General features: G+C 47.6%; 1 protein-coding gene and 1 long non-coding RNA gene across 3 annotated transcripts in view; both read right to left on the reverse strand.

Moving 5' to 3' along the window:
• The window catches only part of ZNF423 (zinc finger protein 423), a 345,953-nt gene that overhangs the window by 306,775 nt on the left and 22,106 nt on the right, over window positions 1–17,072 (reverse strand). The window lies entirely within an intron of this gene.
• Window positions 6,389–16,417, reverse strand: LOC139177068 (uncharacterized). The gene is made up of 2 exons (XR_011561474.1): window positions 7,181–16,417; window positions 6,389–6,842 (listed from the first exon to the last, which is right to left on the reverse strand). It is a non-coding gene; the product is annotated as an uncharacterized lncRNA (long non-coding RNA).

Raw genomic sequence — 17,072 nt, forward strand, 5'->3', positions numbered from 1 at the left:
CAAAGACAGATTCTGACAAACGGGCAGAACCAGAAGCACTCCGGGGTTTCCCAAACTTTGCTAAGTGGGGCTCCCTGACCTTTCCATGAGAAGGCTAATGCATAACCCTAATTCATAAAAGGGGAAAGAGAACTAGGGGCCCAGCATCCTACTTCTCAGCCTCCGTCTGGCTAGTCATCCAGGAACAGTGAGAGACTACTGATCCAAGCTAACATCCCATTGGACAGATGGGGAAGCTGAGGCACAGGGAGGTGGCGCAACGAGGGCAAAGCCACACAGCCAACAGGAAACAGGGCTGGACCAGGCGCTATCACTGCGGCAGCTCATTTAACCCTCGGAGTGCTGGCAATGCCTGAGGCCTCCAGGGCCAGACAGATAACAGACAGGAGGGGAGGGCTGGTCGTGACACAACAGGAAGCGATGGGAACCGTGGCCTTCCACAGCCTCACGGAAACAGGCAGAGCCAGCCGATCCCTGCTGTGCAGGAACCAGGGCCAATGAGACCACATCTTTGGATTACTCTGAACAAACGCTATAAATCTGGATCATTGTACAAATGTTTCTGAATTTTAAGTGTCACATTCTATTTCCCAACAAAGTTGCAGCCTGAGCAGCCAATAAGCAAAACACTCTGGCCCTGGATATGGTCCTTGGATAACCAGTTTGCAGCCTCCATTCTGGTATTTCAGCACAGGTCCTGAGTATGATTTTTGGCACTGAGTCGAAATGACATGAGAGGTGCTTGGAGGGTATCTTCCCCTACAAATCAGTGTCACACCCGGATGGCTAAAATTCTACCATTAGCTGTTCATTCCTTTGAATCAACAGGGCTTTCCCAGGATAGTCTTCTAAAGAAGAACCCAAGTGTTTGTCTAGAGGAGGGACCTAAGCCAACATTTCAGTTCCGGAAAAACAAATTAATAATCATCACATCAACAATAAAAACAATAGCAATAATGAACTGAAACTGAGCAATAACTATGCTCAAGGCACTCTCCCCTGTACTGGGGGACACAGCTGTCTGGAAAGGTTTCTGAGAGCGAAGAAAAGCACAGGTCTATTTCAGATAAGGAGCTGCTAAGTGTGTAAGTCGCTCAGTCGTGTCCGACTCTCTGTGACCCCATGGACTGTAGTTCACCAGACTCCTCTGTCCATGGGATTCTCCAGGCCAGAATACTGGAGCGGGTAGCCATTTAAGGTGCCCCCCAGAATATCACCCCAAGCCGAGATCAGACACTTGGTGTCTTTCCAAAAGAGAAGCATCCACCACATTTGCTGTCTCAAAATAAGTCTGGCATCTTCCAGGGACAAAACTTTCAGCTGCCAAATAGCTGGGGCACGGCCGAGGCTCTGGCCACCTGACGTTCTGTGGGGAAGGGAGTGTGCATGGAGTCCTGGCAGCAGGGAGGGGAGGGCAGAGGGAGGCAGGGGCAAGTTTATCTCGACATTTTTCCCTAAAATGCTGATCTTAGGTCTAGACAACAGAAAAGATGCTGCTAAAATTACTAGGAAGTCTTTCCCCAAAAGGCATTTGGGTACATCTGATTTTAAAACACACTTGCAGAGGTCCACTCTCTCGGCTGGCCCCTCCTAAGCCTCCAGATGAGGACTCTGGGAAGGGTCTCCAAGATTATCAACTCCATAAAGAGACAAAGAGGCCAGGAGAGGATCTCCCAGGAGGCAGAGCAGAAATCGGAACATGGCTCCCCAATAACAACTCGGGGTTTGGACCCCACAGTCACAGGGACCACCATGTGACTTAGGCTGAATGAGAAGAGGTAAGTAGTAGCTCTTCTGGCAAGGAAGAGGATTCTCAAGCTGAGCTGTGATCTTCAAGGTAGGAGAATTGGAGAAAGGGTAGTTCAAGAGCAAGAGAAAATAAAATAAAAAGAAGACCACCAGGCCATCCACCTATCCCAGTAGCTGTTACCTGCACAGGAAGTTATAATCCATCTGTCCTCTAACCCTATTAGATAAGTAAGTAGCAAAGGATGGTTATCTCCATTTTTATCAAGGTTCAGAGAGGTTAAGACACTAATCCAAGATCACACAGCTGGCAGTACCAGGTCCTCTATCCTCCAACCTCTCTAACTATAGTTCACAAACCTCCCTTCTCTGTGCTCCAACACACTGGCCATTCCAGTGTGCATCAGACGTGCCAAACTCTCTTGGGGATGACAAGCTGTGCACTATTAGCAATACCACTAACACCCTTCCCCATGGCCAACCCACCATCTTCACCAAGTTCCTCACAGATCACTCTCAGCTCTACCACCCCTTTCCCTGGCAAGTGTGTGAAAGTCACCAAGTCATGTCCAACTCTTTGCAACGCCATGGACTATACAGTCCATGGAATTCTCCAGCCCAAAATACTGGAGTGGGTAGCCATTCCCTTCTCCAGGGGATCTTCCCAACCCAGGGATTGAACCCAGGTCTCCTGCATTGCAGGCGGATCCTTTACCAGCTGAGCCACCAGGGAAACCCTTCCCTGGGAATCCTATCAATGTGAAATCCAATCTCCTTATCCCTTGACATACTTCTGCTGAGTCGCATTGTAGCTTCACACCCACGGTCACCGTCCCTGTTCAACAAAGCCGCATAAAAGTCATCTGGAGGCACTGTTCAATCTCAGAGTCCAGGGCTCCATGCACAGAGATTTCTGATGCAGCAGCTCTGGGCTGAGGCCTGAGAGTCTGCGTTTCTAACAAGTTACCAGGGGACGTTGCTGCCAATCCTGTGCTATCCAATCCAGCAGCCACGAGCCTGCAGTGGCTATTTAAAATTAAAATTAATCAAAACTAAATAAAATTTAAAATAGTAGTTTTTCACCCACACTGGGCACAAATGCTCCATAACCACCTGTGGCTTGTGGCTACCATATTGGACAACACGGACCTAGAACATTCCCTGCATCACCAAAAGTTCTATAGCACAGACACCAAAGAGCACGTACTTCTGTTAACCACAGGCTCCTCTGTGTGAGGCTTTGATTACTGTCATCTCTTCCACAGGACTGTACCATCCATGAGGACTTGGCCTAATATTAGATGAATGACGGATGGATGGATGGATTGTTGGTGAGGACTCTGGAAGGGGCAGGAACAACGCTGGGGGGCAGGCTCCCATTACACTTTGCCACCCTTGATTATCCTGCTAATGTTAAGTCAATTCAGTAGTGTCCGACTCTGTGCGACCCCATAGAGGCAGCCAACCAGGCTCCCCCATCCCTGGGATTCTCCAGGCAAGAACACTGGAGTGGGTTGCCATTTCCTTCTCCAATGCATGAAAGTGAAGTCGCTCAGTTGTGTCCAACTCTTAGCGACCCCATGGACTGCAGCCTACCAGGCTCCTCCATCCATGGGATTTTCCAGGCAAGAGTACTGGAGTGGGGTGCCATTGCCTTCTCTGATTATCCTGGTGGAGCATAAACCCTCTACTCCATCCCATAGCCCGTGTCCCCAGATATGAGCAGCAGAAGACTGGTCCCCCAGGTGCCAGATGACCATGCCTAACCAAAAGCAAAGCTGTGTCGGAAAAGAAAGTCAGCTCTTAGCGGCCCTTACTATTTTGAGTTCCTGGATGCCTAGCAAACATGCGCTGACAACCTGCCTTTAATAGCCCCAGTTCTGAGTGTCTTAAAGACATTTCCAACTAAGTAACCCAAATAAATTTAGCGACTTTTTTTTTATAAGGAGAAATAATTAAAGAACAGATGGTGTTGCTTACTTTGAAATTTTTGCTCTAAAATAGATTTTGTGTGCACCTTGGTTGGAGTTCAACTTCTCCCCCCTCTCCTCCGTGTGTCAGAAAAGGAGATCAGCTCACTAATTACCTGGCTGTCTTTTCCCTACAAGATCCCAATTTAAGAATCTCGTTTCATTCTAAGAAAATTAATTCAAAATGCCAAATAATTTAAAAATGTATTAAGATTCCCCTTAGACTAGAAAGCGAAAAGGAGCTTTCATTTGTCTGCTAAAAATCACCTTGGATAGTTGAAGAGAAGTTTAGCTCTTAAGACTTGATCCCCAGAATTGAGCTTTTGGCAAAGCTATTGGTTCCATATGTCCACAAAATGTTCCATTTAAAATATATGTGCTTTTAAATTGGTCTCTGACCATTTCTCTGCCATGGTCTCTAACCATTCCACGCATTTTCCCAACCCTTGGAGCCTTGTTCTCCTCGGAAGCTAGACGCTTTTATTTGCATTGGAGGTAACCTATTTCCAACATGCCAAAACCTGTTCACTTTCAAAGCCACTTTTGGAGATTTTATAGCCTGAAATGGAATAAAATTTAAATTTAATAAAATTTGAGACCGAACCACCCCCCCCCAAAAAAAAATGAACTGGTTTAAAAGCCAGCTACCCAGACGTTGAAGAAAATATTCTGAGAAAGCCCCACAGGGCGGAGGGGGAGAAAACCAGACCATCGACAGCCTGCCAAATGTCATTTGGGGCTGGTTTTAGAGGAGAACCAGAGCTGGGGATGCAATGCAATTATTTAAATCCAGAAAGAAAAATGTTTGCTCCGAAATTTGGCAGCAGCTGATTGCCTCTGATTCTTCTTGTTTTCAACTGATTCCATGCATGGGTGGGGGAAGTTTCCAGCCCAGAAGGGCACATCCGACAAGGCTGTCACACCTGGCCTGGAGGTGCAGCAAGTTGAAAGGTCCAGGTATTTTTTTATCGGATGAACTGAGTTTCACGCTAAAGCATGGTGGGGTAACGGACCACATTTTTCTTTAACTCACAGGTTGTAACGAGAGGGGATTTTCTCCCTTCCTTTGTTTCTCTCCTCTCTGCCTTTGTCCCTGGCTGGCAGCCCCCCTCTGCCCCTGCCGCACTCTCTCTCTCTTTCCCTCCCCCTGGCTGCCGGTGTGTGAAGCCCTCGTCTGGCTGTCACTCAGGCCCCTTTGTGGGCTCCACAGGCCTCAGGGTATTACAACCCCCCACAGCCCCAGGCCCTCTGCAGCCTCAGAGGCTGTGCTCAAAGGAGGCTGCACTCAAAGCCAGGCGGCTGGCCACGAGTTTGCTTTGACACCCACAAAAGGGCACTGGAGGGTGCGCCAAGTGTCTTTGGATGGTTCTCTCCCTACCCCAGAGATGGTCCCATGGGGTAAACCCATCAGCATCACATCTCCCTGGCTGGCCAGCTGATAAATTAATCCCAACAAGAGTGTGGGCAGAAACTCTGTGGTTTGGGGGCCAGCACTCGATACACAAGAATCATGGGTGCATTTGGGCTAAAAGGTGACTCGTTTGCCTAAGTCTCTCCTCCAGGAATTTTTGAAGACAAGTTAGTCCAGGCCAAGAGGCTGCTGCTGTCTCATCTTCTCTCCTGCAAAAGGCAGGGCCCCTCGCTAGGCCCCCCATTGGGTCAGGAGGGATGAGACCCACACTGTTAGCGAGCACAGCTTTTCTCGCACCTTTCATCTCCCTGCTTCCTCTGCCCCCACCCCTCAGCCCACAGCTCTCCCTTGCTCTCCTTTCTTTTCGGTTATCCATCACTTATCCCCATCTTTCATTGTTTAGGGGGTCGGAGCCCTCCTTCTCCAGGAAGTCTGCCTGGGAGGATAACAGCAGGATTGCTCACTGCAGGCTAGTAAGCCTGTTCCATCCCCTAGCCTCCTCAAAGCAACCTTCTGAGATAAAATACTACTGCTACCCCCATTTAGCAGATGAGAAAACTGAGGCTCAGATGGGAGAAATGACTTGTCCGGCTAGTCATATGCAAAGCCAGGATTTAACTACTTTTCCAGGAATGTGAATGGAACCTCAATCTCTCTGGATGGCCAACACTGCGGACCCTCTGCCAGCAAGGCCTTGCCCTGGGGTGTGGCCCAGAAGAGGGGATCAGCCTCACTGAGTCATCCCCACGCTCTCATCAGGCCACCCTGGTGACTAATGATTCGGCAAAGCAGAGAGGCCCGGTGGGGGATAAGGCCTGTGATCGACCTTGAACTTAAGAGGCTCCAAGCTTGGACCAGCATTGTTAATGGGCCGGGAGTAACCTGAGCCAGCCCTTGGATGGAAGCTCTGGGCACTAGGGCTGGCCGGCCTGCCGGCGGCTGGCAGCACCACCTGGATAAGAGCCTCACTTCTCCATTTCACCGGCCTCTGTTCAGCGCAACCTTTTCTCAGACAACAAAGCAGCTCCCGTTTATCAAGCGCTGTCTGAGTGCCAGCACTCTGCCAAGCACTTTACAAACATTATCTTGTTTAATCTTCACTACTGTGCAGAAAAACCATGTTAATGCGGCCTTCTAGGCAAGGAAACTGAGGCCAGGAAGGACAAGGGCACACGGCTAGTGAGCCCTAAGCTGGCTGGCATCTGAAAAGGCCTCCGTTCTTAGCCGCGGTCCCATGCTTCCTCTAGAAAGAGATTACGGCTGATTTTGTTCTCTTCCTTTCATTTTAATAGATTTTCAGGGCACACTGCATCAAGTCAAAGGGAAACAAAGTTGCAACTTGATAAGAAAAGAAAAGAGGAGGAAAAAAAGGTTTGGAAGAATGCTAATATCATTTTCTTTGATGAGAACACTTCACACACATACACACACAGTAGCCTTAATCTGCTGTTTATTTGGGATTTCATGATTGTTCAAAGTCTCAAAGGTTCATTTCGGTCCTCTAGGGCATAGATCATCAGTTTCAAATCGGACAAAAGGACCCAGACACAAGGGCTTCTCCGGTGGCTCAGCGGTAAAGAATCCGCCTGGCAAAGCAGGAGACGCAGGTGATGCAGGTTCGATCCCTGAGTCGGGAAGATCCCCTGGAGGAGGGCATGGCCACCCGCTCCAGTATGCTTGCTTGGAGAATCCCATGGACAGAGGAGTCTGGTGGACTGCAGTTCACAGGGCAACAACGAGACTGAAGCAAATGAGCACGCATGCACGCACCCAGACACAAATTCTTTCCTATCCTGTGTCTAAGCTACCCAACAGGCTTCTGAGCAAGGTACCGTAGGCCCCAACCCAACACTATACAGGCTTCTGCACATGTTTCTAGCTCTGGTCCTGGAGGTGAGAACTAGAGCTCCCCTTTCCCAGACAAGGACCCTGCACCTCCCAGGGGTTGGGGACCATACCCACTGTCACTCAGCTTACAGGTGGCAGAGCCAGGCTCCCAACCAGGTCAGCCTGCTTCCAAAGCGCTTCTAACCTGCTTCCAATGTCCACTCACTTCAATCCTAAAGGACGGAGGCTGCAAGGTGGTCCTGGGAGCATCTGCAGAGATGTCCACCAGCACTCGAGTGATGGGAGAGCATCACTGAAGTCCTCAGCCCTGGTTAGCTCTCCAGGAGGCAGGAGCACTGGGCTCAGGGAGAAACCTGGGAGGCTCACCCAAACCCTTCTAGTCATCTGATCTTACTTTTTTTACAGAATAGGAGGAGCTTTTCTGGGTCTCCTCCACAGAAGGAAACCTGACCCCTTGCTGTCTCTCCCTGGACCCCATCTCTCCAGCAGACACTGAGTCGCCTAGAAAAGGACTGTGCTCTAGGTGCCCACTGCAGAGGCCATGAAACTCGCCAGGCAAGCACCCTCACCCACCAGCAGCCGCCCTCCTCGCCGATGGGAAAGAAACTCATGGGTGGGTTTTTAAGGCTCGAAATAAAGTTTAAATATTACGTGGAAATTACTGAACAAATCAAATCACTGTTAAGTGGATGTCATGGGCTTCCTCTAGACAATACGTTTAATGAAGATTATTGTCCTCCTGGTTATAGTTTTAGATTTGCATTTTATTATCAGAGAACCACTTATGCATTACTCCAGGATTTTCATTAGGTAAATAAATTTTTATGTGGATTTCATTATATTCCCTTGGCTGAAATCCTGATCACTTAACAGCAAGAATGCTGCTCCAACATCCTGTGTGTCAATCAGGATGTAACTGTTTCCTCTGGTTGTTGAAAGTACTTTTTAAAAAATCTGGTGTTGATGGCAAAAGGAAAAGGGAGAGGGTCAGAACTCAGGGTAGAGTCTGTGTCCAAGTTCTTTCACTGAAACATACATACACACACAACTAAGGAGGAATTTTCTGTTTAAAGAGATACGTGAATGTATCAAGATATGTGTATGATACGTATAAATTTCATATTAAGGTGTTTTATACATTTTATATATATATATGTATCTTATATACAATTTCTTTCTGGTGTCCACGCTGTTTCTGTTTTTTCTATTTCTCCACCCTGCTTTGGCCTCTCCAACATGAACTGACGCTATAGCCCTGAGACTAATAGGTATAGGCCAGTCCTGGAGAAATAAAGTTGAAAGAAACAAGCTTGGGAGGAGACAGGAAGGAAGGCGGTGGGGGTAGACATTCCTGGAACAGCAGCCATCAGCAGGAAAAAAAAATCTTTTCTAAGAAGTCTAATATGAAGCAATTAAGCTAATTGGAATCTAGATTGTACCGGGTGCCTCCGGAAACTTGAGACCAGGGGAATCTCCTTGCTGGAAAAAAAAAATCACACCAGGATATGAATGAATGAGGGAGTGAATGAATGAAGCAGCTACAAACTGACCCTCACATCCAAGTCTAATTCACTCAGCCCCTGAGACACAGAGGGCTACAGGTATCCCTCTTCTAAGGCCCGACAGGGTTTTAGAAGAATTTGCTAGTAATAAAAGCTCTGCTTATTAAAAAGGGCTGCCACATGCCAAGGGCTGGGCTGAACGGATATGCGTGAAGGCATCCACCTCTGATCCACCCAGCCCACAGGACCGAGAGAAAACCTTCCAAGGCGCCTCTCCTGAGAGTACACAGCAGACAGGCAGCACCTTGACATGGCCCAGGGAAGAAGGGCAGCAGGGCCCACATGGTAAGCCTGGGGGTGGGGGGGGAGCCAGGCTCCTCGCCATAAGGATGCCCCGAATGCCTTCACATGGGTTTCCATGCAGATGGCCTTGTGACGCCTGGAACCCAACTCCTGCCCAGAATTAGGATTCAAATGTTGAGGTCCCATTATCAGCTCTGATTATCTGTGTGATTTGGGGAAAGTCAAGAACCTCCCTGATTCTCAGTTTCTTATCAATAATAATAATCACAACAACTTCATAGAGATTATTTCAAAATTACAAGACAACTGACCCAGACTGAAAGAAAAGACTTGTAAATAATCGTGCATGTTCAGTCACTTCAGTTGTATCCAGGTCTTTGCGACTCCATGGACTGTAGCCCACCAGGTTCCTCTGCCCACGGGGTTTTCCAAGCAAGAATACTGAAGAAGGTAGCCACTCCCTTCTCCAGGGGATCTTCCCGACCCAGGGATCGAACCCCAGTTTCTTGCAAAGCAAGCAGATTCTTTACCGTCTGAGTTACCATGGAAGCCCTTGCAAATTATATATCCAGGATATATGGAAAACTCCAAAATCTCGACAACAAAAAAAAAATCTGATTCAAAAATAAATAAAAAACTTCTATAGATGTTTGTTCAAAGAAGACCTATAAATGGTCAACAGTACATGAAAAGATGTTCAACATCACTGATCATTAGGGAAATGCACATCAAAGCTACAACGAGACACCACCTCATACAATAGGATGGCTACTATCAAAAAAAAAGTTAGAAAAGACAACAGAAAATAACAAGTGTCAAGGATGTGAAGAAAATGGAACTCTTCCCCATTGTTGGTGGGAATATAAAATGGTGTAGCCACTACAGAAAAATTCAAAGTAGAATCACCATACAATTCAGCAGTTTTATTTCTGGGTATATAGTCAAAAGAACTGAAAGAAGGGTGCGAAACAGACACACACACACCCATGTTTATAGCAGCATTGTTCACAACAGCCCAGAGATGGAGATAACCTAGTGTGTACTGACAGATGAATGGTCAGCAAAATAACAGCGTACCTCCTCAGTGGATGCTGCATCACGGATGAACCTTGAGGACACTGTGCTAAAAACAAATACTGTGTGATTCCATTTTTTTCTCTTTTTTTTTTGGCCAAGCCATACGGCTTGTGGGACCCTCATCCGGGGATGGAACCCTCACCTCCTGCCATGGATGCAGGCAGCCTTAACCACAGGGCCACCAGGGCAGTCCCCAGTATGATTCCATTTTTCTATGAGGTACTGAGAGTAGTCAAATCCATAGAGGCAGAAACGAAAATAGTAGTTACCAGAGGCTGCAGGAAGAGGCAAGTGGGGAGTCATTGTTTAACATGTTGAGAACTTCAGTTTTACAAGATGAAAAATTATGGAGAGGGATAGTGGAGAAGGCTGCACAACATCGTGAACACACTTAATACCCTGAGCTGTGCACTCAAAAATGGTCTAAAGAGGAAGTTTTATGATCTGTTTGTTTTTTTTTCTTTGTGTGTGTGTGTGTGTGTGTTTTACCCACAGTAAAACATTGGCAAAAATAAGAGAACTGAGCGAAAACTACTTATGTCTTGCACCTAGGACCTAGTAAGGACTCAAAGAAAGTTCACTGTTACCGCTGAAAGTTTGTGTCTACACAGAACCCTCAGCCCTCCAGAGGCTTCCTTTGCAACCGTTTTTTCAGCTGTCGAAAACCACCTAAAAAACTACCTGGACTCCAATTTCAAGTTTTTTAAGGGCACAAAAAAAAACTCCTCAATCTTCCATCTCAAAATAGTCACCTGTGATACTAAGCCGGGGTTTGACTGAGCATTTCTCAACAACCTTCGCAAAGGCTGGGAGGAAAGAAGCTAGAGGAGATGATAAAATGAGAAGGCATGAAAGGAGCATCCCAGACATGAAACAGTCTGCCTCCCTGCAAAGGGATATTTGGGAGGATTTTATTTTCTTCTCTATATTTTTGTGTATTATTCACACCATCTGCAATAGAGCAAGTGTGGCAAAATGTTGAAGTCTTTTTCATCTTATGAAGTAAAGGAAAAGCAGTTCAGAAGTATCTTCTTCTGGGACTTCCCTGGAATGGTCCAACGGTTAAACTCTGCCATCCTATTCAGGGGGAGCAGGTTCGATCCCTGGTCTGGGAACTAAGACTGCACGTGCCAAGAGGTGCAGCCAAAAAGTTTTTTTAAAAAGTGTCTTCTTGCATATAACAAAAGACTGGATTACATTTCCCTGCCCCTCAATCAGCTGTCCGACATCATCACCCACTTCTCCCCATCACCTGCTCAGCCCCAGGCACCTGGGCCTTCTCACCTTTCTCAGACACCCAAGCACTCTTCTGCACAGGGCTTTTGCACATGCTGTTCCCACTACCCGGAAAGTCTGCACCTCCTTCATGTTTTCACTCACAGTCACCTCCTCAGGGAGGCAGGCCTTCCTTGACTCAACCGAAAACCACACCCACCAAGTCGGGCTCCCAGCCCTCTCCCCCTTCACTCTCTCCCAGAGCCCTGATCACTAACACACCACACAATGGGTGCTCACTTACCATGTTCACTACCCCCCCGCCACCACCAACAACCAGACATGGGATCAGGAGGGCACAGATGTTGACATTTTGTCGGCTGTCACACCCAGAGCCCCACTGTGGCTCTGGGTCAGGTGCCCAGATGCCCAGCAATAATCGACTGGAGGAGTGAATGAAAGAAGGAATGAATGAGGTTGACTTTAAGTCATCCCGACCCCCTTATTAAAGCAGCCCCAAGGCTCTCTTTTGCCCACACTTTCTTAGTAACCTAAGCACAAACTACCGAAAGAGCTTGACTCTTCTCTGATTCAGACTTTTCACTAATTCAGAGTGGCCTCCTGCCCACAGACTTTAACAAGAGTACCACAAGATGGCCCATCTCCAGGGTCCTGACCCCACATTCCAAGTCCGAGGCATTTTTCTTGAAGAGCATTTATCACTCAATCAAGCCACCCACCCTGCCAACACTGCTGAACACCACTTACAAGAGGCTCGGCCATCCCTGCTTCAATTCAAATCTCACTTGTCCTCAAATATCTCCTGTTTATCTTGGGAACGGCCTACATGAATAGTCCGTTTGTTGGAAGAACATAATATTTTCCTTGGCTTTTAGGCAACAGTCTGGCAAATGAGCTTTCCCCGTGTAACTTTCTGATGGCTTTATGCGAGCAGTTAATTAGAATTATACAGACATGTTTATAGAAGTTTAAATGAAGCATAGTTCAAGTTTGTGAAAATATATATAATTACTCACACTGACACTTCCCACTGAAAAAGAAAAGGCAACATAAGCAAGATCCCTAAAAGCAACAGCAGGCGCTAGGAAAGCCTCCGCCGTCTTCAATGGCTCCACTTTGCGGGCCTCGGGGAGACCAAGCTCCGGCAGGGAACCTGCAGCCCCACCACCTAACACTTTGCTCATTAGGCTCAAACTGCAGCCAACGCATTCCCCAAAGGGTCCCTGGGGTGGGCGCCGGGCCCCAGGCAAGGCCCGCGTGGACCCGTGTACACACACGCTGGGTCTCGCCTGCACACAGGAGCAAGGCCATGATTTGCTGTACAACCAGCCATGGAGAAGAGGTCTGCAGCCGCAGGCAGGTTCTTTCTCTGCCCTGCAGGAGAGACCTCAGCCTAAAGCACTGAGTGATGTCTCTGGCAGTCTGAGGACCCAAATGAGGAAGAGCTTCAAGCACATCTAAACTGTCCCACCCACCACCTTTGGGTCAAGACCCCTGCTGTGCCCTCACCCGAACCCCAGTGTTGGCCAACCTAGCCAGGGATTGCCCTCTTCTCTCCTCCCGCCCAGTCCTATGGTAACACATCATGGGAGTGTCCCCTAGAATCCACTTCATCTGAGTCAAAGGTCAACCTGATTATTTGGGTCAAAAAATTCCTCAAAAGTATTCAGATTCCCTGTCTTTAAACTTCAAAGAACTACAGCCAACCATCTCCACCTTTGACTTGTCTAAAATAATGAGCTGGCTCCCATGCCAGCCTTACAATTTAACAGCAGCAAGACTAATAACTAAATGGCTTTGCCAGGAATGGGATGGACCCAATAGGCCCCTGCAAAGGGGCCAGCTCCTCAGTTTCACGGGTGAGGGAGCTCCCAGCCACAAAATATAACCCCCTTTGCCTCCTTGGGGCAAAGCCATGAGTCCTCGGGACACACGTGGGCAAGGGTCAGATCCAGACATCCAGACGTGCATCCATGCTGCCCACTGGCTTCAGCCACTGGGCCAAGCATCTATACAGGCATCAGCAACCTGGCCACTGTAAAGAGAAAATGGTCCACAGACTCATGGAGATATTTTGTCTCTCTGCTTCCTCAAAGAGCCAAGAACACAGGAAGGAATTTGGAGTCCAAGGGAGAGGGATACAGAAACAGATGAGGCAGAGGAAAGAGACGGGGGATTCGGGTAGGTCCTCCATTCACTGCATATTTACTAAATGCCTGCTCCATGCCAGGCTCTTGCTAAATCCCTCCTCCTCCCCACTGGTCCTTCTCCTGAAGCCTAGGGACACAGAGTGGACAAGTCAAACTCAGTCCCTGTCCCAGATAGAGCTGAGAGTCCAGTGCAAAAGGAAGACTGTACACAACTAAACACAAAAATAAATTCCTATTGAGACTAACATGACAATTTAAAAAAAAATAGAGATCAAGAGCAGTGGACCCAGTTTGGGAGATAAGTAGTTAGGAAAGGCGGCACTGCACTGAGTCCAGAAGGATGAGAATGAACCAATCAGACAAGAAAGAGGGGCGAGTGATTCCATCAGAGGGAAAGACAGACAAAGGAATGATGTAGTCCTAGAACAGGAAGTAGGGAAAGAAGGACTAGGAAGATTAGGATATGGGAGAGGGCCATAATGAGATGAGGGAGGTATTCCAGAACCTTGCATGGAAAGAGACACAGGCGTTGGCACAGGCCTCCTGGAGACTGCTTGTCCCCAAACAGCACTGGGTACCTCCCCACATCCATTTCTTTCTTGTTGACTATCTCCAGAAGTCACTAAATCTAAGGAAAGCTGGGGCTCTCATGAGCCCCAGGAGTGATGCTCTATACTCTAGCCTGTGTGGGTCTAGGATCTGCAGGGGAGGCCATTCTTACCAATGAGACACAAGGGAGGGACCAGAAGGCCATTTAGGAAAAGTATCCTTCCTCTAAAGACAGACCTGTGTAAGGGAGCTTCTCTCTTCTGGTTTTAGGACATTGATGAGTGAGGGTGTGATGTCTGGCACCAATGCAGCCATTTCTTCACCATGAGGAGACATCTGTGGGCAAGAGCCAATATATTAAGCAGGACAGAACATAAAGACAGAAGGCACCTGAGTTACTGCTGACAGTGTTCAATGCCTCACTAAGCACTCTGAAGCCACACTCTCTCCAGACTTCAGGTCGTATAAGATACTACATCCTCTTTATGCTTGAGCTGTTTTGAACCTGTATTTCACGTCTTCCATCCCAACTGATAGGATTCCTCTTCAGCCAGCCAGTTCTATCAAAACAGAATGTCTGGCTTAGCTGTTTGCTCTTTCTCTTTCCAGAAGACCCTACAGATTTCTCCATGCTCCTCCCTGCCTCAAACAGTTAGAGGTACAAGCCTCTCCAAAGGAAATTTATAACCTCAGGATCTTGGGGGAAAATTCTGTTCAGAGCAGTGAAATGATCAAAAATAGAAAAGTGAAGAAAGCATCATGCTTAATGACACCATCTAATAATAGTTTAAAAAAAGAAAAACCTCACCATGCCTGAGTCCATGTTCCTGCTCTAATCAGTAGAGGTTGTGTGTGTGCTCAGTCATGTCTGACTCTTTGCAACCTCATGGACTGTAGCCCGTCAGGCTCGTCTTCCCATGACACTTTTCAGGCAAGAATACTGGAGTATCCTCCTCCAGGGGATCTTCCTGCACAGGAATTGAACCTGTGTTTCCATGGTCTCCTGCACTGGCAGGCAGATTCTTTACCACTGAGCCACCTGGGAAGTCTCAGTAGACGTAACAATAAGATCTTAGGTCATTTTATCCTTGTAATACTCCCATGTGTGTACACACACACACATACATACATATATACTATACATGTGTATATATATCTACTACCTACATATATATGTATTACTATATATGTATATATATATATCTACTATCTACATATATACTATATGTGTGTGTGTGTGTATATATATATAGATAGATATAGATATATAGATAGGTAGATAGACATTAGGAGAGTGGGGTTTAGAGCCAGGAGGCCTGGGTTCAAATCTCAGCTCCTCCATTCAACAGCTGTGTAACCTTGGGCCTCAGAGCCTCAGTTTGCTCATCTATAAAATGGGGATAACATCACTACCACTTAGAGCTACTGTGAGGATAACATGAGACACTATATAAAGGACACCAGACCCAGAGTATAGTTTTCAACCAGGGATATACATGATGAAGGCCTGGAGGTACAATGGGATTTACAGGAGCTACTTTCTAACCAGTGCTCAAGATACCCAGGCTAAGGGACAGAGTTCTGCAGAATGAAGAAGTTGCTGGCATTAATCTGTTTCACCCACTTTCTCTGTTACTTCTGACTTTTCCTCCTACAATGTGAAGGGGCTTCAGAAAGGCTACCAGATAGCTGAGGGCTCTGCTGGGTCATCTGGGGGGTGGGGAGCAGGCACCATTCCTTAGCTCTAAAGCCAACTGCAGCCCAGATCCTTTGTCAAACCATCTGCAACTCTACAGGTATTATTCTGGGCCCACCCAACACGAGTAGATTGAAAATGTATTAGAATCAGCTAAGAAGTTATTCGGTCCAAGCCTGCTGACCAAGCTGGGCGATGCTGCTTGAGTCTAAAAAACAGCGTGAGATCATGAAACGCCTGTCTTCTGGGGGCAGTAGGCTCTAAAGGGAGCTGCTGAAGAGGAGGCCAGGAATGTTCTGAGCAAAGGCAAGCTCCTGGGAATAAGGGTGTGACCTCCCAAAGTGGCTCCTTTTCCAGATCTCTGCCCCTGGCCAATATGGACATCAGGAGGCCTGGAACCCAGAGCCCCTGGGGCAGAGCCAGGGGGCCCAGGGGAAGCTCCTCAAATAGGCCGAGGCTGAACAGACATCTCACAACAGATCAGCAGGGGCCTACAGAGCGTTTCAGTGAAACACAGGAGCCTCAAGCTTGCAGGACACTGAGAGGACAGATCCACTGCAATCAGGATCCCTAATCCCCGAGGGCCGGCAGGCACGTAAATGGATGACGTGAGCAGAGGGGCTGTGATGAATATACCCCACCTGTTGGAGCAGCCTCCACCCTCACACCACCGGGACTGTCACCAAGCAGGACAGCAGGCCTAGTGGTCCCAAGTCTACCCAGCTATTAGGAGAGAGAAGCAAGAAATCTGAATGAATGCTTCTGTGAAATCTCCACATTTTTCAATGTTGGTTTATTTCTTTTAGACACAGCACAACCCAATCAAAACATATCTGTGGGCAACACTGGGCCTCAGGCCACCAGAATGCAACCTTAATCAAAAAGGCAGAAAGAATATAACATTAAAGGAGCAGATACTGGAGTCTGGACATTTCCTTGCGCTCACCTCGGCCCCCCTCCCTCCCATGCCCCTCCCCTGAATGGGCTCCACAAGTTCCACCCACCAGGCAATGCCCACAGCCCTAGAAACACCTCTCCAGCAAGAAAATCCTCTTCCTGAAGCCTGGGTTTCCTCCCTGAACCGGATGGATGGATTTCCACGTGGGAAGAAAAAGGCCTGCACACGCACCCGGCTCCAGACCCCAGTATTTATACAGTTTCATAAACTGCAAGTGATTATTTTGTTTCATAAGAACAATCACTATGCAAATGAAACCTCCAGCTAATACAAACAAGGCTGTTAAATTCACTTGCCAATGTTTATGAAAAGAAACTCAGTGCAGCCCTGACCAAGCTCGCTAAGAAAATGTTTAATCACAAGATACATTTAAGTGAGGAAATTAGGCAAATAAGAATAGATATCCTGACTTTGCTCCCAGAGCCCCCCACCCACCCACCCCCTCCTCTGTTTAGCAAGACAATGAAATGAAAAGATCCCCAGAGGTCCGACAGATGTCAAGACTCAAGGAGGAAAAGGCAAAAAAATGCAGAGATGAGAGAAGCACGGGTCCCACATTTGAACAGCACCCCGCAGGGTCTGCCACCCTTTTTCACATTTGTGTTTTTCAGTGGGGCCATGGGAAA

The sequence above is a fragment of the Bos indicus genome, chromosome 18 (assembly GCF_029378745.1).
Source record: "Bos indicus isolate NIAB-ARS_2022 breed Sahiwal x Tharparkar chromosome 18, NIAB-ARS_B.indTharparkar_mat_pri_1.0, whole genome shotgun sequence".
NCBI lineage: Eukaryota > Metazoa > Chordata > Mammalia > Artiodactyla > Bovidae > Bos > Bos indicus.